The sequence below is a fragment of the Salmo salar genome, unplaced genomic scaffold (genome assembly GCF_905237065.1).
Source record: "Salmo salar unplaced genomic scaffold, Ssal_v3.1, whole genome shotgun sequence".
NCBI classification, from domain to species: Eukaryota; Metazoa; Chordata; class Actinopteri; order Salmoniformes; family Salmonidae; genus Salmo; species Salmo salar.
This window is the reverse complement of record NW_025549715.1, coordinates 19736-40531: the sequence shown is the minus strand read 5'-3', so window position 1 is coordinate 40531 and position 20796 is coordinate 19736. Positions and strand designations below refer to the sequence as shown.

Here is a 20796-nt window from a genome sequence, read left to right as displayed (position 1 = left end):
AAAACTGTCGGGGAGGAAGAGCAGTGAGCAAGCCGAAGAACATACCTATTATCTATTCTAGGTTGGTCCTAAAAAGGGTACACAGTCAATGGCGGCTTAGCTATTCACTTTCAGCGTTAGTTTACCCATGTTTATGTAATCTAGGTAAAGCTATTTGGTGAATAGTGGAGATTCGACTTTGCTACTCGGTCGTGCAGTGGGGCAAGAACGCCCAGAATTGAATTGCAACTGCAACGACTTGCTACCGCAGCAGTTGGAAATTTGAGTCTGTTTCGATAGGCCTGGATCCCTGTTCAAACAACGTCTGGGGACTTGCATGAAAACAACAAAAGAACCACCCGAAATTGGTAATTAAGGTACATTTGTTTTTCAATCATTTTATTTAAGTGTCTGAACATATATAAAAAGAGTTAACGTTAGCTAGCGACCGCTTGCTAACTAGCGTTAGCGGTGTTGTAGTTTAGTTAGCCAACGTTAATGTTTACTGTTAGTGCATTTGTAGCTTAGCTATAATGCAACTACAGCATTCCGCTGTATTTGTTTTGCACTCATTGTACTACTATCCAATAATAGCGACTTGCTTAGTTACCTATTAATAAGTTAACATTAGCGTAAAACAATCGTCGTTAGCTCGCTAGTTAGTTTGTGCTAGGAACCAGCCAACGAACTAACGTTTGCTTGAGAGCGAAGTGTAACGTTTGTCACCTAGTTAACGTTACCCAACAAGCAATTGAGATATGTGAAGTTTACCAAATGGTCTACCTAACAAGCATTTTCTGGACTTAAGTTCCATGTGTTTTACTGACTCCCGGCAGACAGTAGGTTGGGCACACTGTAGTCGTTAGGTCAAAGCCCTTCGGGAGAGTGAGCTACCAGGTACTCCTCGTACACGGACGTTGGCCAGCCCGCTCGACGAACTATGAGTCAAAGTCCACGTTAATCATTTTATCACAGGTCTCTATTACACCACCATCATGTCTAGAGGGAGTTTTAGCTGTCTTTTTTTCTAATGCTGTTGATGTGTAGCAGTGGTGTAGCGTTAATGACTCTTGTGAGAAGTTGTTCTCGACTGGCCAAGGTAGCTAACTAACGTTACATTGTTTAGGAAGTGTTTGCTCTTGGCCTAAACTGTATCTCCTGTCATATTTGCCAAGAGTCTTTGTAAGAAATGCCTGTGGAAAGGATGAGATATATCTAGATGTACGTTGTGAAGGCATGAAACAGCTGCAAAGTGTACTAACGACTACTGTAACATTACACGGCGGTGTACAGTAATAATTGTCCAACACCATCCGTGTTTGTTTTTTTCCCTTTTCTGTTATGAAGGGGTGGCTCCCTCTTTTTCATGTCTTGGATTTCTTTGATATATTCACAATGAGAGCAAGATAAAGGGGGCGGGAGAGGAAGAGAAGAACCTGTTTTGTGGGTCTTGGCCACGTTTTGGAATAGGATGGGTTTACATAGTCATTTAGCAGAAGCTCTTATACAGAGTGTCTTACAAGAGCAATCTGGGTAAAGTGCCTTGCTCGAGTGAACATTGACATTTTTCACCTAGTCGGCTCAGGATTTGGACCAGCAACCTTTCGGTTTCTGGCCCAACACTCCTAACCGCTAGGCTGCCTGCCAATGGGTGGGGTAGAGTCAGGCGTGGTTGTTTCATTTGCACTCTCATGTGGTATGTAGAAAGACTTCAGAGTCCAACGGCGATGCCATTGCCACCTTCTCAGGTCACACTATTTCAATGCAGGGTCTCCACCAGACGTGACCAGGGCCATGCATTGGTTTGTTCTGCTTTTATATTGTATGCTACAGTTCCGTGGTTTGTCGCTCCTCACTACCAGTATCTATTGATCAAAAAGAGCACCATACATACACCATGTCAAACTATCTTAGCTGTCAGCTGGGGGGTTCCAGCGCAACACTGCCAAATGTTTGACATTTGGCAACATTGACCAATTGAAATTTGGGAGAAGGAGAGGGGACGATTTAGTACATGCTCTCTTTTCAGTAGTTGTAGTTTACTTCACCAAATTGAAAACTTCTAGTTTTACCTGCAAATGTAATCTGTGAGGTGACTGTCGTTGAGTTCCTAGTGACTTGAGAGTTGTAGCCTAGCAATGTAGTAGCCTAGCTCCAGCACACAGTCGGTGCTGTTTATGCCAGGAGTATCATTTATGAACCTCTGTAATGACAGCCTTTCAAGTCATGCTATGGGTGTGGCCCAGACACACGGAAGCCTGCTTTTACTGGATTTGCACCTTCCTAGGTTTGGTGCTACACCTGAGGTGTGTTTATATTTGAACTGTTAACTTGGTGTTAAAAAAATAAATGCAATCATTTGGCATTGGTTTTCAGAGTGAACATGTCAGCCATTTCATTTCCTGGTCACCTTTACTGGTTGTGCATGACTCCACTCTACCTGTATGTAAACAACGGGTGTGGCTCTTTCACATTCTCTTCCCTCCATATATTCGATTGAGCATGACATCATGCTGCTGTGTATCTGACTCTCTTTTCCCCAGTCAGAGAATTAACATGTCTAACGTTGTACTGTTGCTTGGAACTTGGAAGGTCTGTCTTGCACTGCTCAATGTGCCTCTACTGTGTGTGTGTCAGAGGCCACCATACTCCGGCCAGTATTTAGTTTGCCTGCGGGGAGTGTTACATAGGCGGAAGTCTAGGAGTGGCACTGGTGGTGTTTGGACTGAGACCAAGGTTAAAACACACACACCAACTGCCCGTTTCTGTCACCAGCCATTCAAATGTGTCTGAGTCAGCAGCAGTAGTACAGGGAGCAGACCACAACAAGACTTTACCACATAGCACCAGTACAGGGATCAGACTACAACAATACTTTACCACACACGACCAGACCACAACAATACTTTACCACACAGCACCACTACGGGGACCAGACCAAAACAATACTTTACCACACAGCAGCCATGACACTCAGTAAACACTGGGGAATCAAGTTTGTGTGTGGTCCTTGCATATTACTACCAAACCACTATAAAACTATTATTTCCATGTAGTATGGAGACATAGGGATCAGGCCTCATGTCAGTGGAAGCTAACTGCAACTGAGTGAGGTGACTTTTGTATCTGGAGATTTAACTGGTCACGCTGAGACTCTTTTTTAGAAATGGTTTATTTTATTATATTTTTGATATTTTCTTCAGATGCGTTTTATTTTTTTAACCTTTATTTTACCAGGTAAGTTGACTGAGAATGCATTCTCATTTATACCAATGACCTGGAGACAGGATGAATGAGCCAATTGTAAGCTGGGGATGATTAGGTGGCAGTGATGGTATGAGGGGCCAGATTGGAATTTAGCCAAGACACGTGGTTAACAACCCTTACGACAATTGCCATGAGATCTTTAGTGACCACAGAGAGTCAGGACACGCATTTAACGTCCCGTCCAAAAGACTACACCCTACACAGGGCAATGTCCCCAATAACTGCCCTGGGGCATTGGGATATTTTATTTCAGACCAGAGGAAAGAGTGTCGCCTACTGGCCCTCCAACACCACTTCCAACAGCGTCTTGTCTCCCATCCAGGGACTGACCAGGACTAACCCAGCTTAGCTTCAGGGGCAAGCCAGCATTGGGTTACAGGGTGGTATGCTGCTGGTATTGATCTAGCGCAGTTAGTAGTATTTACCTACAATCCTACATACATATGTTGACTGAGAATGCATCATGCACATTGGCGGGTTAGTTGTGTGTGAGAACAGTGTCGGGTCGGGAGCAGTAAATAGCTTAGCTGTCTAATACCCATGCTATCCCATTAGTGGACACACAGGATTCACCACTGGGCTAACTGCTTTAATAATGGAGGGGCTAACGATGGCCTCCACCTGCACTTAAGGCCTGCGCTGGACTGGACTTGTTAGAAATACTGATGAAGCCTGATGCTCAGAGATCTCCATATATGCATACAGCCTAGGCTAGATACTTTATTCTCCTTGAAAAGGGAAATGATTTCCACAGCCTGTAAGTAATGTAATATAACACAGAAACACAACACCACAGTACAGCCATACATGGTGGCAAGCAAATCTTTAGGTTGACTCAGCATGATATCTCTGCTGTCTCATTCAACAGCCTTTAGGGCGACTGAGCTGTTTCAATAGCCGCCGTGTGTGTCTTACAACACACTCTACAAAGAACCTAGAATCCTAGCCAACTGGTGTCACCTTCAGTCTTTCAACAGCTGATAGAAATATCCTAGAACCCTACCTGGCATGCTGAGTGAGGTCAACATTACATGCAGCACATTGAGGGTGACAGAGCCTTATATCACTGTTGTCTCACCTCTGGTCTCTGAACAGCTGCTGTCTCTGTGTCTCACAACACAGTCCAAGGCTGTGTTTAGGCAGGCAGCCCAATTCTGATATTTTTTTCTCCGTTAATTGGTCCTTTGACCAATCTGATCAGATCAGCTCTAAAAAGAGCAGATATGATTGGTCAAAAGACCAATTAATGTGAAAAACATCAGAATAGGTCTGCCTGTCTGAACGCAGACCTAGAATCCTAGAAATCTGGCACATGATTTTAGGGGCATGGCCATTTGGCTTCAAAAGGTGTTCAATCTGCCAGGACACCAAGGCCATCTGCCAGGGCAGTGGTTTTATTTTTATTTTAAGAAACTCAGTCCGGCTTTCAACTTACTCTTAAAAGTTGTAATAGTAGAATGCACAAGGTGAAATTTTGATATTGGGTAGTACATCATCAGTTATCCTCTTGTCATGTCAGTCATTGCATACCTCAGAGAGCTATTTAAAACTTTATAACTAGTCCATGTCATCTTTTTTTAGCACATAGATTTAATCACTCAAATATCATATGAATACACATTAGACATGGCACAATGTATAGAATTGCAGAAAATAAGCTTTAAACCAGCAACATTTTCTCTCCAACAAGCGGGGTGCAAATAGTTTGTCATGAACATTAAATTCTCTGGCAACAGCTCTGATGGAGTTAGCAGTTAGCATGCCAATTGCACACTCCCTCAAAACCTGAGACATCTGTGGCATTGTTTTGTGACAAAACTGCACATTTTAGTGGCCTTTTAGTGTCCCCAGCACAAGGTGCACCTGTGTAATGATCATGCTGTTTAATCAGCTTCTTGATATGCCACACCTGTCAGGTGGATGGATTATTTTGGCAAAAGAGAAATGCTCACTAACAGGGATGTACATTTGTTTTGAGAAATAAGCTTTTTGTGCCTATGGAAAATTTCTGCTGTCTTTTATTTCAGCTAATGAAACATGGGACCAACACTTTGTGTTTTTGTTCACTATATATATATATATATATATATATACATACATACATACACTTTGTTACGTTACAGCCTTATTCTACAATGAATAAAATAAATCCTCAGCAACCTACACACAATACCCCATAATGACAAAGCAAAAACAGGTTTTTAGACAGTTTTGCAACAACAAAAAAATATAATACAGAAATACATTATCTACATAAGTATTCAGACCCTTTGCTATGACACTCGAAATTGAGCTCAGGTGTATCCTGTTTCCATTGATCATCCTTAAGATGTTTCTACAACTTGGAGTCCACCTGTGGTAAATTCAATTGATTGGACATGATTTGGAAAGGCACACACCTGTCTATATAAGGTCCCAGAGTTGACAGTGCATGTCAGAGCAAAAACCAAACCATGAGGTCTAAGGAATTGTCTGTAGAGCTCCGAGACAACCGGATTGTGTCGCGGCACAGTTCTGTGCAAGGGTACCAAAACATTTCTGCAGCAATTAGGGGAGAATGGCCTTGGTCAGCAAGGTGACCAAGAACCCGATGGTCACTCTGACAGAGCTCCAGAGTTCCTCTGTGGAGATGGGAGAACCTTCCAGAAGGACAACCATCTCTGCAGCACTCCACCAATCAGGCCTTTATGGTAGAGTGGCCAGACGGAAGCCACTCCTCAGTAAAAGGCACACGACAGCCCACTTGGAGTTTGTCAAAAGGCACCTGAAGATTCTCAGACCACGAGAAACAAGATTCTCTGGTCTGATGAAACCAAGATTGAACTATTTGACCTGAATGCCAAGCGTCACTTCTGGAGGAAACCTGGCACCATCCCTACGGTGAAGCATGGTGGTGGCAGCATCATGCTCTGGGGATGTTTTTAAGCAGCAGGGACTGGGAGACTAGTCAGGATCGAGGGAAAGATGAATGGAGCAAAGTACAGAGAGATCCTTCATGAAAACCTGCTCCAGAGCACTCAGGACCTCGGACTGGGGTGAAGGTGCACCTTCCAACAGGACAACGACCCAAAGCACACAGCCAAGACAAGGCAGGAGTGGCTTCGGGACAAGTCTTTGAATGTCCCTGAATGTCCCTGAGTGGCCCAGCTAGAGCCCGGACTTGAACCTGAACGAACATCTCTGGAGACACCTGACAATATTTGTGCAGCAACGCTCCCCATCCAACCTGACAGAGCTTGAGGATCTGCAGAGAAGAATGGGAGATATTCCCAAAATACAGGTGTGCTAAGCTAGAGGCGTCATACCCAAGAAAACTCGAGGCTGTAATCACTGCCAAAGGTGCTTCAACTGTAAGTATGGAGTAAAGGGTCTGAATACTTTAGTAAATGTGTTATTAGTATTTCTCATCTTCTCAACTTTCTTTCATTATCCAGCAGCCAAAGACACAATCCTAGTCATTAACAACCCATGCTAGTTGATGATAATCCAAGTCTTATTAACAACCCATGCTAGTTGATGATAATCCAAGTCTTATTAACAACCCATGCTAGTTGATGAGAATCCTAGTCTTATTAACAACCCATGCTAGTTGATGAGAATCCTAGTCTTATTAAAACCCATACTAGTTCATGATAATCCTAGTCTTAACAACCCATGCTAGTTGATGATAATCCTAGTCTTATTAACCTCTTACATCTAGACGTTCCGCTAGCAGAACACCTGCTCCAATATCCAATGATAGGCGTGGCATGAATTACAAATTCCTCAAAAATCCCAAAACGTCCATTTTTCAAACATATGACTATTTTACACCATTTTAAAGACAACTCTCCTTTATCTAACCACACTGTCCGATTTCAAAAAGGCTTTACAGCGAAAGCAAAACATTAGATTATGTCAGCAGAGTACCCAGCCAGAAATAATCAGACACCCATTTTTCAAGCTAGCATATAATGTCACAAAAAACAAAACCACAGCTAAATGCAGCACTAACCTTTGATGATCTTCATCAGATGACACCCCTAGGACATTATGTTATACAATACATGCATGTTTTGTTCAATCAAGTTCATATTTATATCAAAAACCAGCTTTTTACATTAGCATGTGACGTTCAGAACTAGCATTCCCACCGAACACTTCCGGTGAATTTATTAAATTACTCACGATAAACGTTCACAAAAAACATAATTATTTTAAGAATTATAGATACAGAACTCGTTTATGCACTCGCTATGTCCGATTTTAAAATAGCTTTTCGGTGAAAGCACATTTTGCAATATTCTGAGTAGATAGCACGCCATCACAGGCTAGCTATTTTGAAACCCACCAAGTTTGACCCTCACCAAACTCCGATTTACTATTAGAAAAGTTTGATTACCTTTCCTGTTCTTCGTCAGAATGCACTCCCAGGACTTCTACTTCAATAACAAATGTTGGTTTGGTTCAAAATAATCCATAGTTATATCCAAATAGCGGCGTTTTGTTCGTGCGTTCAAGACACTATCTAAGGGTGACGAAGGGTTACGCGCCCGACGCGTTTCGTGACAAAAGAAATCTAAATATTCCATTACCGTACTTCGAAGCATGTCAAACGCTGTTTAAAATCAATTTTTATGCTATTTTTCTCGTAAAAAAAGCGATAATATTCCGACCGGGAGTCGTTGTTTTCGTTCAAAGACGAAAGAATAAAAACATGGGGTCGCCTCGTGCACGCGCCTCCAGTCTCTGTTCTCTGATCAACCACTATCAAAATGCGCTAATGTTTTTCAGCCAGGGCCTGCAAAGCCACGATTCAGCTTTTTGCCGCCTTCTGAGAGCCTATGGGAGCCGTAGGAAGTGTCACGTAACAGCAGAGATCCCTTGTTTTGGATAGAGATGATCAAGAAGTCCAAGAAATGGTCAGACAGGGTACTTCCTGTACAGAATCTTCTTAGGTTTTGGCCTGCCAAATGAGATCTGTTATACTCAGACACCATTCAAACAGTTTTAGAAACTTTGGAGTGTTTTCTATCCAAAGCTAATAATTATATGCATATTCTAGTTTCTGGGCAGGAGTAATAATCAGATTAAATCGGGTACGTTTTTTATCCGGCCGTGAAAATACTGCCCCCTATCCATAACAGGCTAACAACCCATGCTAGTTGATGATAATCCTAGTCTTATTAACAACCCACGCTAGTTGATGATAATCCTAATCTTATTAACAACCCACGCTAGTTGATGATAATCCTAGTCTTATTAACAACCCATGCTAGTTGAGCCATCTTCCCTCTTTCTGAATTTCTGAAGGATATTTTCATCTCTGTCATATGAAACCATTCGGTGCACTTTGGAAAACAGTTTTCGCGCTAATTGGATTTTAGAATGTTCGCGCTTATGGCCTACCGCTGTGTGCGCATTGCTGTGCTTATAATGTGAATAAATTATTTGGCTATTTATCTGTTTGGAATATTTATTTCTTGCACAGAACGACAATCTGACCAATAGAATAGGTGAACTTTTGGACTGTTGGGATAGTATATTGACGTAGGCTAGTGCTTTTTGCTGTTTGTTACTCATCTTGTTGACTGATGAAAAGTGAATGTGGACAGTTCTTCTAACATCCTCAGAATTGGATAAGGAGGATCACCGTAGCATCCCTGACGTGTCCGTCTTCACTCTGAGCCTACTTCAGAGCTGAGATGTCTGTGAGAAGGACCTGATCACGAGACTGGCGTTGGCTAATAACAATTGAGATATGAGAGAGCCATGTGAGTGAGAGGTGCTTTGGAGCACGGCGATTGGCAGCCGGGAGAAGGGAATTATAATGATTATATTCAGCCCAAGGGCACAACGGACACTCTGGCTGCAAGGCATGGATTTTCGGGGCGTTGCGGCCACACAAGGGGGTCGTCGATGCCGTTGGGAAATTTGAGGCCTGTATGTGGTACAACGCTACCCATCTGAACCTGTCCTGCCCTGTTAAGTGTGTTTTGTCCCTTTCAGTGTAAACCCATGAGCCCAATTTAAATGCATTAGCCTGCTTTAGAGGTACCTTGAAAATATGTTTTGCTGATAAATGAGGCCAACTTTTATCATTCTTTCTAGTTCTTATATTTGTTGTTTTTTGGATTAGTGTGTATTGTGTTATGTATTATTGCACCGTTGGTGCTAGAAACGTAAGCATTTCGCTGCACCCGCGATAACATCAACAAAATATGTGTACGTGACTAACATTTGATTTGAGATATGAAATCATTAGAGGAATGGAAAGAAAGTCCCCTTGCAACCACTCCAGGGCTGAGAAAGAGGGAGAGAGGTAGAAAGAGAGAGAGGGACCGATGAGTGGATAAATGAAAAAGTGAAGGATAATCCACAAAGACAACCTGAACAGCTGAGGCAGGATGTGACATGCCAGAACTCCTGTTGGAATGTGTGACGGAGGTGTGTGTGTGAGAGAGAGAGGGAGGGGGGGAGACAGTTTGTGTGAAGCGGAAAGAGAAGGGGTGGGTGAAGAGATTAAGCAAGTTCACTGAAACTTGATGTTCTGTTTTTAGTTTTCAAGGATAAAGCTCATGTCACCATGACCAGATACCAGACCTACTGTAATACACGTCTCTTTGTTCATCCACTCTCCACAGACAGCTGCAGACTGGGTGGGGGGGTTGCTACTGTACAGTAATGAATACTGTCAGTGGCTGACTGGAGACAGGATTGAAGGGTGAAAATGATTTGGATGACTGGTCCTCCGGCATGACTAGAGCTCAAGAAGGATCTGATTCCATGTAGGCTAATGTGGTTCTGAATCGGTTATGTTTTGAACTAGGTATGTGAACGGTTATTCCAATATTCAAATATCCAAACAGACGTTAGGATTGAAATACTTTTGAGTATGACATTTTGTGATTTTTGGGGGGGCTATTATAACATGGGGGGAAAAACGTTTTCTAAATTACATTTTAATATCCATGTGACATTGTTACATACAAGAATATACCATGACATTTCAGATTCTTAGTTGAATAAAACACTTTTTCGATGTAGGTTAGTTTTTATGACGCCACAGACTGGTAGTCGACCAGTGGCCTTCACTGTGTAGCTTGTTGTTTATGTTGGCCAATCAAAGAGGCTCAATGTGGAGCGAGGGTACACTAATGCAACGCTAGACGGAATAAAATTACCCAATTAAAAGTTAGCCAATTGAGAGGGAGAAAGCTACAACCAGCAACCAACAGGTAGGCTGTTTTATCTGAATGGGGTTTGGGGCGAAAGTGTAGCATGTGGCCGCAGCATTAGCCTAGCGTTCGACACTGAGTGTACCAAACATTAAGAACACCTTCTCTTTCCATGACAAACTGACCAGGTGAATCTAGATGAAAGCTATGATCCCTTATTGATGTCACTTGTTAAATCTGATACAATCAGTGTAGCTCCAATTTGTAAGTCGCTCTGGATAAGAGAGTCTGCTAAATGACGTAAATGTAAATGTAGCTGAAGGCGAGGAGACAGGTTAAAGAAGCCTGATAGGGGTTAGTAGGGAGTGGACAATTGAGACATGGATTGTGTATGTGTGCCATTCAGAGGGTGAATGGGTAAGACAAAAGATTTAAGTGCCTTTTGAACAGGGTTTGGTAGTAGGTGCCAGGTGCATCGCTATGTGTCAAGAACTGCAACGCTGCTGGGTTTTTCACACTCTACAGTTTCCTGTGTGTATCAAGAATGGTCCACCACCCAAAGGACATCCAGCCAACTTGACAACTGTGGGAAGCATTGGCATCAATGTGGGGGAGGGGTGCAACTCAATATTATAAGGTGTTCCTAATGTTTTGTATGGTCAGTGTAAATCTGGCTCTTCTCTAGGCTACTCTATTCAAGAGCGGCACTTATATGATGATACATTGTATGATGAATAACATTGTGACTGCTACCAGTTAGCTAGTCATGGCTGTAGCTGAGTTACCTTGGTGTCTCTCCTCTTCCTCCGTCTGCTCGCTCCCTTCTCATACGTTACTAACCAGCCCATCGGCAGCAGGCTGGCACTCTATTGCTGCTATCACCCTCGTGCAGTAGAGCTCAGGTTAAAAACCTATGTATTTTGAATAACTGGATATCTGACAAAGATTCATGATGCTATTCGAGTAGTGAAATTATTTCAGACCCCCCCACTCCTATTTTTTACAGATTTCCCCAAGACTTGACCAGGAAGTTAATCTCTGTCGGTTTATGGTTGGTCCAGTTAGGCCAAGTTTTCTGTCCTGAATCCTCTAGCTACGTTTGGTTCCTCGACAACCTAACATTTTGCTTGTGGATCTGGGTTCTGTTAAAGTTTAAAGGTCCAATGCAGCTGTTTTTCTCAATATTAAATCATTTGTGGGTAACAATTAAGTACCTTGCTGTGATTGTTTTCAATTAAAATGGTCAAACAGAAAAAAAATAGCTTGTTCGCTAAGAGTAATTTCTCAAGCAAGATTGTAGCGCGGGCTGTCTGGGAGTGGTCTGAGTGGGGAGGGGAAACTCAGAACTAGCTCTTATTGGCAGAGGGTTTTTTATTGGTCTATTAACAAACCCTATCCCACCAAAACAGGTTGAAATTCCAGGCAGTCTTCAAACAGCTCTTACACTAAAAGGGCATTATGATTTTCACAGTATTATTTCAACCTCCATAGTGTGAATGTAAAATCATGTTTCTCACTGCACTGTGTCTTTAAGGTCCGTTCCGTCTTTTACTGTCGTTCCAGTTTCTGGTTCTGTTTTGGGCTCAGTCAGGAGCTGATGGGTGTGAACTCTGGGCCCACAAATAGACTTCTAGAACCTGTGGTGCTCGCTCTGACTCTCTCATTCTCTCCTCTCTTCATCTCGCTCTCACCTGCCTCTGTGGAAGACAAGAGGTGCTAACGAGCACCACCTGCCACAGCCCTTCCCTAAGAACATGTGATTCTCTCTCCCCCCCCCCCCCCTCATCACACTCCTATTGTAACTCGACATATTTCCTCTCTTCCTCCTTCTCCTCTCCCACTCTTCTCTTTCCTGTATCTCCTCAACCTCCCTCTCCTATCCCTATCCTCCCTCTCTCTCTCCTTCTCTTCCTCTCCTCCCCTCTCTCTCATGCTGTTCATCTCTAAGTGTGGAGGTGATTAGCATCCTGTCGCCCTGCTGCTTCTCTGTACAGCATCACTGTAATGTGTGTTTGTGGGTTAACTGTCTCTCTGTCTGTGTCTCTCTGTGTGTGTGAATATAAGAGTATGGAATGTGGTTTAAAAACGGTTTATTCTGTGTGTGCCAGGTTAACTCTGTCCTTCCTCTTTGTGTGGTGCTAGGTGATTTAACCCTGTCCTGTCCTCTCTACTCAGTGTGGGGCTAGGTGGTTGAACCCTGTCCTGTCCTCTCTACTCAGTGTGAATGGAGCAGTGTGAGAGTGCAGCCTCTCTCCTGGCCTCCGTGCGGGAGCAGGAGCGTCAGTTTGAGCGTCTGACTCGCGCTCTGGAGGAGGAGAGGAGGTGCGGAGGCACCCTCCCACGCCCTCCCCCCAATCTACAGGTAACGCCTCGCCCCCATGGTATCACCCCCATAGTCATCATGGTATCACCCATCACCCCCATAGTCATCATGGTATCACCCCCCATAGCCATCATGGGATCACCCCCATAGCCATCATGGTATCACCCCCATAGTCATCATGGTATCACCCATCACCCCCATAGTCATCATGTTATCACCCCCATAGTCATCATGGTATCACCCCCATAGTCATCATGGTATCACCCATCACCCCCATAGTCATCATGGGATCACCCATTCCATCATTTCGTCCTCCCTTGTTTCATCACCGTTCAAACGTCCTTGTAACTATCCATGCCGTCACCTCCATAGCTGCTGGTAGGGTTGCAACATTCCGATATCTTCCAGGAGGTAATAAGCAGGAAATTGGAGGATTTCTGGAAAACCAGTGGAATTTTTCATGAAATTCACAGAATTTTGCAATCCTAGCCCCCATGGTGTCACCCATCGCCTCACACCAACCGGCTTACCGTCGTCCCGTCTCGTTCCATCATTGGTCAACCCTTCCTGTAGCCATCATTGGTCAACCCTTCCTGTAGCCATCATTGATCTGCCCCATCATGACCATCCACTTCCATCCCTCATGCTGTCAGCCTGGCCTCTGTCCCAGGCCATGGTGGAAACAGCCTTGTCTAACTCCCCCCAGGTCATCTCTGTGGATGTGCATGCCATGTGAAGGTAGCCTGGTGCCACATCTGGTTGTTTTTGCAGTTACGCATTGCAGCAGACTTGTGGTACAATTGTTTTTCTGGCCGTTTGGTGTTGACATGTGAAATTCTCATATAGGCTAGAGAGAAATGTCATATTATAAACCTGGCTAGAAGACATTCCTAAGGCTCATATGTGATAAAACATACCTTATTTTCAGTGTTAATGATCCCAGTCCATGGCTGATCCTGTGTTCTGGTCAGTTCAGGAAGGTTTCAGAATATTACAGATCGTTCAGATATTAGAATGGCAGTATTTAGTTTGAGAATGTTAGCTAAATGCTAACGTGTGAAAATGAACAGAAACCAATTGCAAAGAGGCAAATCCAGCTCAACATTATACAAGCACTGCTAGTAGCTACTGAATGTCATTTTTGGTGCTTTTCTGAAGGAAGGGCAGCATGTGTACACTGAGCAGAAGGGAGAACAGAGGAGGAAAAATACACTTATAGTATACCGCTTGGTTGGGTTTTGTCCAATCCCTGGTCTAGGTTACTGTTTACCATGTCCACTTCCTGCTTAGTGTCTGACTGTGTCAGGCTTCCCTATCTGGACGTAGTGACCGCATAGCTTTAGATTACTTGTGAACGCACGCGCACACACACTGTCTGGTAAGCAAACACACTGAGGTGTGTCATTTTACAACCCTCAGGCATTTTATAAACACACTACACGTAAAACACGTAGTCTCCTCTCTCAGGGTTGGTCTGGTCGGTCAGTGTTGTATCTCTGGAGAACGGACGGGGTTGGTCTGGTCGGTCAGTGTTGTATCTCTGGAGAACAGACGGGGTTGGTCTGGTCGGTCAGTGTTGTATCTCTGGAGAACAGACGGGGTTGGTCTGGTCGGTCAGTGTTGTATCTCTGGAGAACAGACGGGGTTGGTCTGGTCGGTCAGTGTTGTATCTCTGGAGAACGGACGGGGTTGGTCTGGTCGGTCAGTGTTGTATCTCTGGAGAACAGACGGGGTTGGTCTGGTCGGTCAGTGTTGTATCTCTGGAGAACGGACGGGGTTGGTCTGGTCGGTCAGTGTTGTATCTCTGGAGAACGGACGGGGTTGGTCTGGTCGGTCAGTGTTGTATCTCTGGAGAACGGACGGGGTTGGTCTGGTCGGTCAGTGTTGTATCTCTGGAGAACGGACGGGGTTGGTCTGGTCGGTCAGTGTTGTATCTCTGGAGAACGGACGGGGTTGGTCTGGTCGGTCAGTGTTGTATCTCTGGAGAACAGACGGGGTTGGTCTGGTCGGTCAGTGTTGTATCTCTGGAGAACGGACGGGGTTGGTCTGGTCGGTCAGTGTTGTATCTCTGGAGAACGGACGGGGTTGGTCTGGTCGGTCAGTGTTGTATCTCTGGAGAACGGACGGGGTTGGTCTGGTCGGTCAGTGTTGTATCTCTGGAGAACGGACGGGGTTGGTCTGGTCGGTCAGTGTTGTATCTCTGGAGAACGGACGGGGTTGGTCTGGTCGGTCAGTGTTGTATCTCTGGAGAACGGACGGGGTTGGTCTGGTCGGTCAGTGTTGTATCTCTGGAGAACGGACGGGGTTGGTCTGGTCGGTCAGTGTTGTATCTCTGGAGAACGGACGGGGTTGGTCTGGTCGGTCAGTGTTGTATCTCTGGAGAACGGACGGGGTTGGTCTGGTCGGTCAGTGTTGTATCTCTGGAGAACGGACGGGGTTGGTCTGGTCGGTCAGTGTTGTATCTCTGGAGAACGGACGGGGTTGGTCTGGTCGGTCAGTGTTGTATCTCTGGAGAACGGACGGGGTTGGTCTGGTCGGTCAGTGTTGTATCTCTGGAGAACGGACGGGGTTGGTCTGGTCGGTCAGTGTTGTATCTCTGGAGAACGGACGGGGTTGGTCTGGTCGGTCAGTGTTGTATCTCTGGAGAACGGACGGGGTTGGTCTGGTCGGTCAGTGTTGTATCTCTGGAGAACGGACGGGGTTGGTCTGGTCGGTCAGTGTTGTATCTCTGGAGAACGGACGGGGTTGGTCTGGTCGGTCAGTGTTGTATCTCTGGAGAACGGACGGGGTTGGTCTGGTCGGTCAGTGTTGTATCTCTGGAGAACGGACGGGGTTGGTCTGGTCGGTCAGTGTTGTATCTCTGGAGAACGGACGGGGTTGGTCTGGTCGGTCAGTGTTGTATCTCTGGAGAACGGACGGGGTTGGTCTGGTCGGTCAGTGTTGTATCTCTGGAGAACGGACGGGGTTGGTCTGGTCGGTCAGTGTTGTATCTCTGGAGAACGGACGGGGTTGGTCTGGTCGGTCAGTGTTGTATCTCTGGAGAACGGACGGGGTTGGTCTGGTCGGTCAGTGTTGTATCTCTGGAGAACGGACGGGGTTGGTCTGGTCGGTCAGTGTTGTATCTCTGGAGAACGGACGGGGTTGGTCTGGTCGGTCAGTGTTGTATCTCTGGAGAACGGACGGGGTTGGTCTGGTCGGTCAGTGTTGTATCTCTGGAGAACGGACGGGGTTGGTCTGGTCGGTCAGTGTTGTATCTCTGGAGAACGGACGGGGTTGGTCTGGTCGGTCAGTGTTGTATCTCTGGAGAACGGACGGGGTTGGTCTGGTCGGTCAGTGTTGTATCTCTGGAGAACGGACGGGGTTGGTCTGGTCGGTCAGTGTTGTATCTCTGGAGAACGGACGGGGTTGGTCTGGTCGGTCAGTGTTGTATCTCTGGAGAACGGACGGGGTTGGTCTGGTCGGTCAGTGTTGTATCTCTGGAGAACGGACGGGGTTGGTCTGGTCGGTCAGTGTTGTATCTCTGGAGAACGGACGGGGTTGGTCTGGTCGGTCAGTGTTGTATCTCTGGAGAACGGACGGGGTTGGTCTGGTCGGTCAGTGTTGTATCTCTGGAGAACGGACGGGGTTGGTCTGGTCGGTCAGTGTTGTATCTCTGGAGAACAGACGGGGTTGGTCTGGTCGGTCAGTGTTGTATCTCTGGAGAACGGACGGGGTTGGTCTGGTCGGTCAGTGTTGTATCTCTGGAGAACGGACGGGGTTGGTCTGGTCGGTCAGTGTTGTATCTCTGGAGAACGGACGGGGTTGGTCTGGTCGGTCAGTGTTGTATCTCTGGAGAACGGACGGGGTTGGTCTGGTCGGTCAGTGTTGTATCTCTGGAGAACGGACGGGGTTGGTCTGGTCGGTCAGTGTTGTATCTCTGGAGAACGGACGGGGTTGGTCTGGTCGGTCAGTGTTGTATCTCTGGAGAACGGACGGGGTTGGTCTGGTCGGTCAGTGTTGTATCTCTGGAGAACGGACGGGGTTGGTCTGGTCGGTCCGTGTTGTATCTCTGGAGAACGGACGGGGTTGGTCTGGTCGGTCAGTGTTGTATCTCTGGAGAACGGACGGGGTTGGTCTGGTCGGTCAGTGTTGTATCTCTGGAGAACGGACGGGGTTGGTCTGGTCGGTCAGTGTTGTATCTCTGGAGAACGGACGGGGTTGGTCTGGTCGGTCAGTGTTGTATCTCTGGAGAACGGACGGGGTTGGTCTGGTCGGTCAGTGTTGTATCTCTGGAGAACGGACGGGGTTGGTCTGGTCGGTCAGTGTTGTATCTCTGGAGAACGGACGGGGTTGGTCTGGTCGGTCAGTGTTGTATCTCTGGAGAACGGACGGGGTTGGTCTGGTCGGTCAGTGTTGTATCTCTGGAGAACGGACGGGGTTGGTCTGGTCGGTCAGTGTTGTATCTCTGGAGAACAGACGGGGTTGGTCTGGTCGGTCAGTGTTGTATCTCTGGAGAACGGACGGGGTTGGAATGTGCCTGGTCTTCACCCTGTTTACATAGCTGACAGGCACACACACACACACACACTGAGAACCCCACTGAGACACACACACACACACACACACACACACACACACACACACACACACACACACACACACACACACACACACACACACACACACACACACACACACACACACACACACACTGAGAACCCCACTGAGACACACACACACACACACACACACAGCCAACTGACAAGCCACTGACAGGTTCTCACACGCCCTGCTCTCTCTGAGGCTCTTTCTGTGTTGCTGGCAGCCCTGTTGCTCAGAACCGCTCTCTCATCCTCCTCCATGACTCACCCATTCTGTCCATCCATTCATGGTTTTTTCATTCGCTTCATCAAGTGTTGAATTGTTTGTCTACTCTGTACTTAGTGTATTTCTGCTTAAATGTCTGGGGTTGACTGAATGGTATAGTGGTGTTGCCTGTGTGTTTGAAAGGAGCCTGGGGCTGTGATGTCATGACATTCTCTCTGTCCTGCGTTAACCTGCTCCTCTGAATGTTTGGAATAACTCTGCTCCTCCTTGGCCACTGGCCCTGCGGTTGACACACACACACACACACACACACACACACACACACACACATGCCCACTTGTGTAAACAACTCCTGTCTTCCCCTCCGCTCTACAGAATGGGCGTGTTTGTGATGCGGACATAGAGAGGCTCACACTGAACGAGGGATACGTCAACGGGACACATGTAAGCTGTCTGTCTGTCTGTCTGGTCTGTCTGGTCTGTCTGGTCTGTCTGGTCTGTCTGTCTGTCTGTCTGTCTGTCTGTAACAGTGTCTGTCTCCGTTCTTCAGTACAGGATGGAGCCTGGTCAAGTCGTCCAGGAGACGGTTACCGTGGAGGAGGACCCTCACGAGGTGCCCCCCGTCATCTCCGTGGAAACCAGCGAAGATGGCACCACGCGCCGCACAGAAACTACGGTACTACCTTTACTTACACACACACACACACACACACACACACAGTTGCCACTTGAGGATTGTGAATGTCATTAGCTAATTGACTGATCTTTTCTGCCTCCACACCCCTTACTTTCTCTCACTTCTCTTTTTCTCCCCTCCTTTTCCTCTCCAACCTCTCTACCTCTCCCCTGACTCATGTCACCTCCTCCATGTCTGACCCTAACCTCTCTCCCCTGACTCATGTCACCTCCTCTACGTCTGACACTAACCTCTCTCCCCTGACTCATGTCACCTCCTCCATGTCTGACACTAACCTCTCTCCCCTGACTCATGTCACCTCCTCCATGTCTGACACTAACCTCTCTCCCCTGACTCATGTCATCTCCTCCATGTCTGACCCTAACCTCTCTCCCCTGACTCATGTCACCTCCTCCATGTCTGACCCTAACCTCTCTCCCCTGACTCATGTCACCTCCTCCATGTCTGACACTAACCTCTCTCCCCTGACTCATGTCACCTCCTCCATGTCTGACCCTAACCTCTCTCCCCTGACTCATGTCACCTCCTCCACGTCTGACACTAACCTCTCTCCCCTGACTCATGTCATCTCCTCCATGTCTGACCTTAACCTCTCTCCCCTGACTCATGTCATCTCCTCCATGTCTGACACTAACCTCTCTCCCCTGACTCATGTCACCTCCTCCATGTCTGACACTAACCTCTCTCCCCTGACTCATGTCATCTCCGTGTCTGACACTAACCTCTCTCCCCTGACTCATGTCATCTCCTCCATGTCTGACACTAACCTCTCTCCCCTGACTCATGTCACCTCCTCCATGTCTGACACTAACCTCTCTCCCCTGAGTCATGTCACCTCTGTGTCTGACACTAACCTCTCTCCCCTGACTCATGTCATCTCCTCCATGTCTGACCCTAACCTCTCTCCCCTGACTCATGTCATCTCCTCCATGTCTGACACTAACCTCTCTCCCCTGACTCATGTCACCTCCTCCATGTCTGACACTAACCTCTCTCCCCTGACTCATGTCACCTCCTCCATGTCTGACCCTAACCTCTCTCCCCTGACTCATGTCACCTCCATGTCTGACACTAACCTCTCTCCCCTGACTCATGTCACCTCCTCCATGTCTGACCCTAACCTCTCTCCCCTGACTCATGTCACCTCCTCCATGTCTGACACTAACCTCTCTCCCCTGACTCATGTCACCTCCTCCATGTCTGACCCTAACCTCTCTCCCCTGACTCATGTCACCTCCATGTCTGACACTAACCTCTCTCCCCTGACTCATGTCACCTCCTCCATGTCTGACCCTAACCTCTCTCCCCTGACTCATGTCACCTCCTCCATGTCTGACACTAACCTCTCTCCCCTGACTCATGTCACCTCCTCCACGTCTGACCCTAACCTCTCTCCCCTGACTCATGTCATCTCCTCCACGTCTGACCCTAACCTCTCTCCCCTGACTCATATCACCTCCTCCACGTCTGACACTAACCTCTCTCCCCTGACTCATGTCATCTCCTCCACGTCTGACACTAACCTCTCTCCCCTGACTCATGTCACCTCCTCCACGTCTGACACTAACCTCTCTCCCCTGACTCATGTCACCTCCTCCATGTCTGACCCTAACCTCTCTCCCCTGACTCATGTCACCTCCTCCATGTCTGACACTAACCTCTCTCCCCTGACTCATGTCACCTCCTCCATGTCTGACACTAACCTCTCTCCCCTGACTCATGTCACCTCCTCCATGTCTGACACTAACCTCTCTCCCCTGACTCATGTCACCTCCTCCATGTCTGACACTAACCTCTCTCCCCTGACTCATGTCACCTCCACGTCTGACACTAACCTTTCTCCCCTGACTCATGTCACCTCCACGTCTGACACTAACCTCTCTCCCCTGACTCATGTCACCTCCACGTCTGACACTAACCTCTCTCCCCTGACTCATGTCACCTCCTCCATGTCTGACCCTAACCTCTCTCCCCTGACTCATGTCACCTCCTCCATGTCTGACCCTAACCTCTCTCCCCTGACTCATGTCACCTCCTCCACGTCTGACCCTAACCTCTCTCCCCTGACTCATGTCACCTCCTCCATGTCTGACACTAACCTCTCTCCCCTGACTCATGTCACCTCCACGTCTGACACTAACCTCTCTCCCCTGACTCATGTCACCTCCTCCATGTCTGACACTAACCTCTCTCCCCTGACTCATGTCACCTCCTCCATGTCTGACACTAACCTCTCTCCCCTGACTCATGTCACCTCCTCCATGTCTGACCCTAACCTCTCTCCCCTGACTCATGTCACCTCCTCCACGTCTGACACTAACCTCTCTCCCCTGACTCATGTCATCTCCTCCACGTCTGACACTAACCTCTCTCCCCTGACTCATGTCACCTCCTCCATGTCTGACACTAACCTCTCTCCCCTGACTCATGTCACCTCCTCCATGTCTGACACTAACCTCTCTCCCCTGACTCATGTCACCTCCTCCACGTCTGACACTAATCTCTCTCCCCTGACTCATGTCATCTCCTCCACGTCTGACCCTAACCTCTCTCCCCTGACTCATGTC

At 47.0% G+C, this 20796-nt stretch overlaps 1 pseudogene; it reads left to right on the top strand.

The window, feature by feature from the left end:
- The first annotated feature begins 77 nt into the window (after positions 1-77).
- The window catches only part of LOC123738725 (catenin delta-1-like), a 37467-nt pseudogene continuing 16748 nt past the window's right edge, over positions 78-20796 (top strand).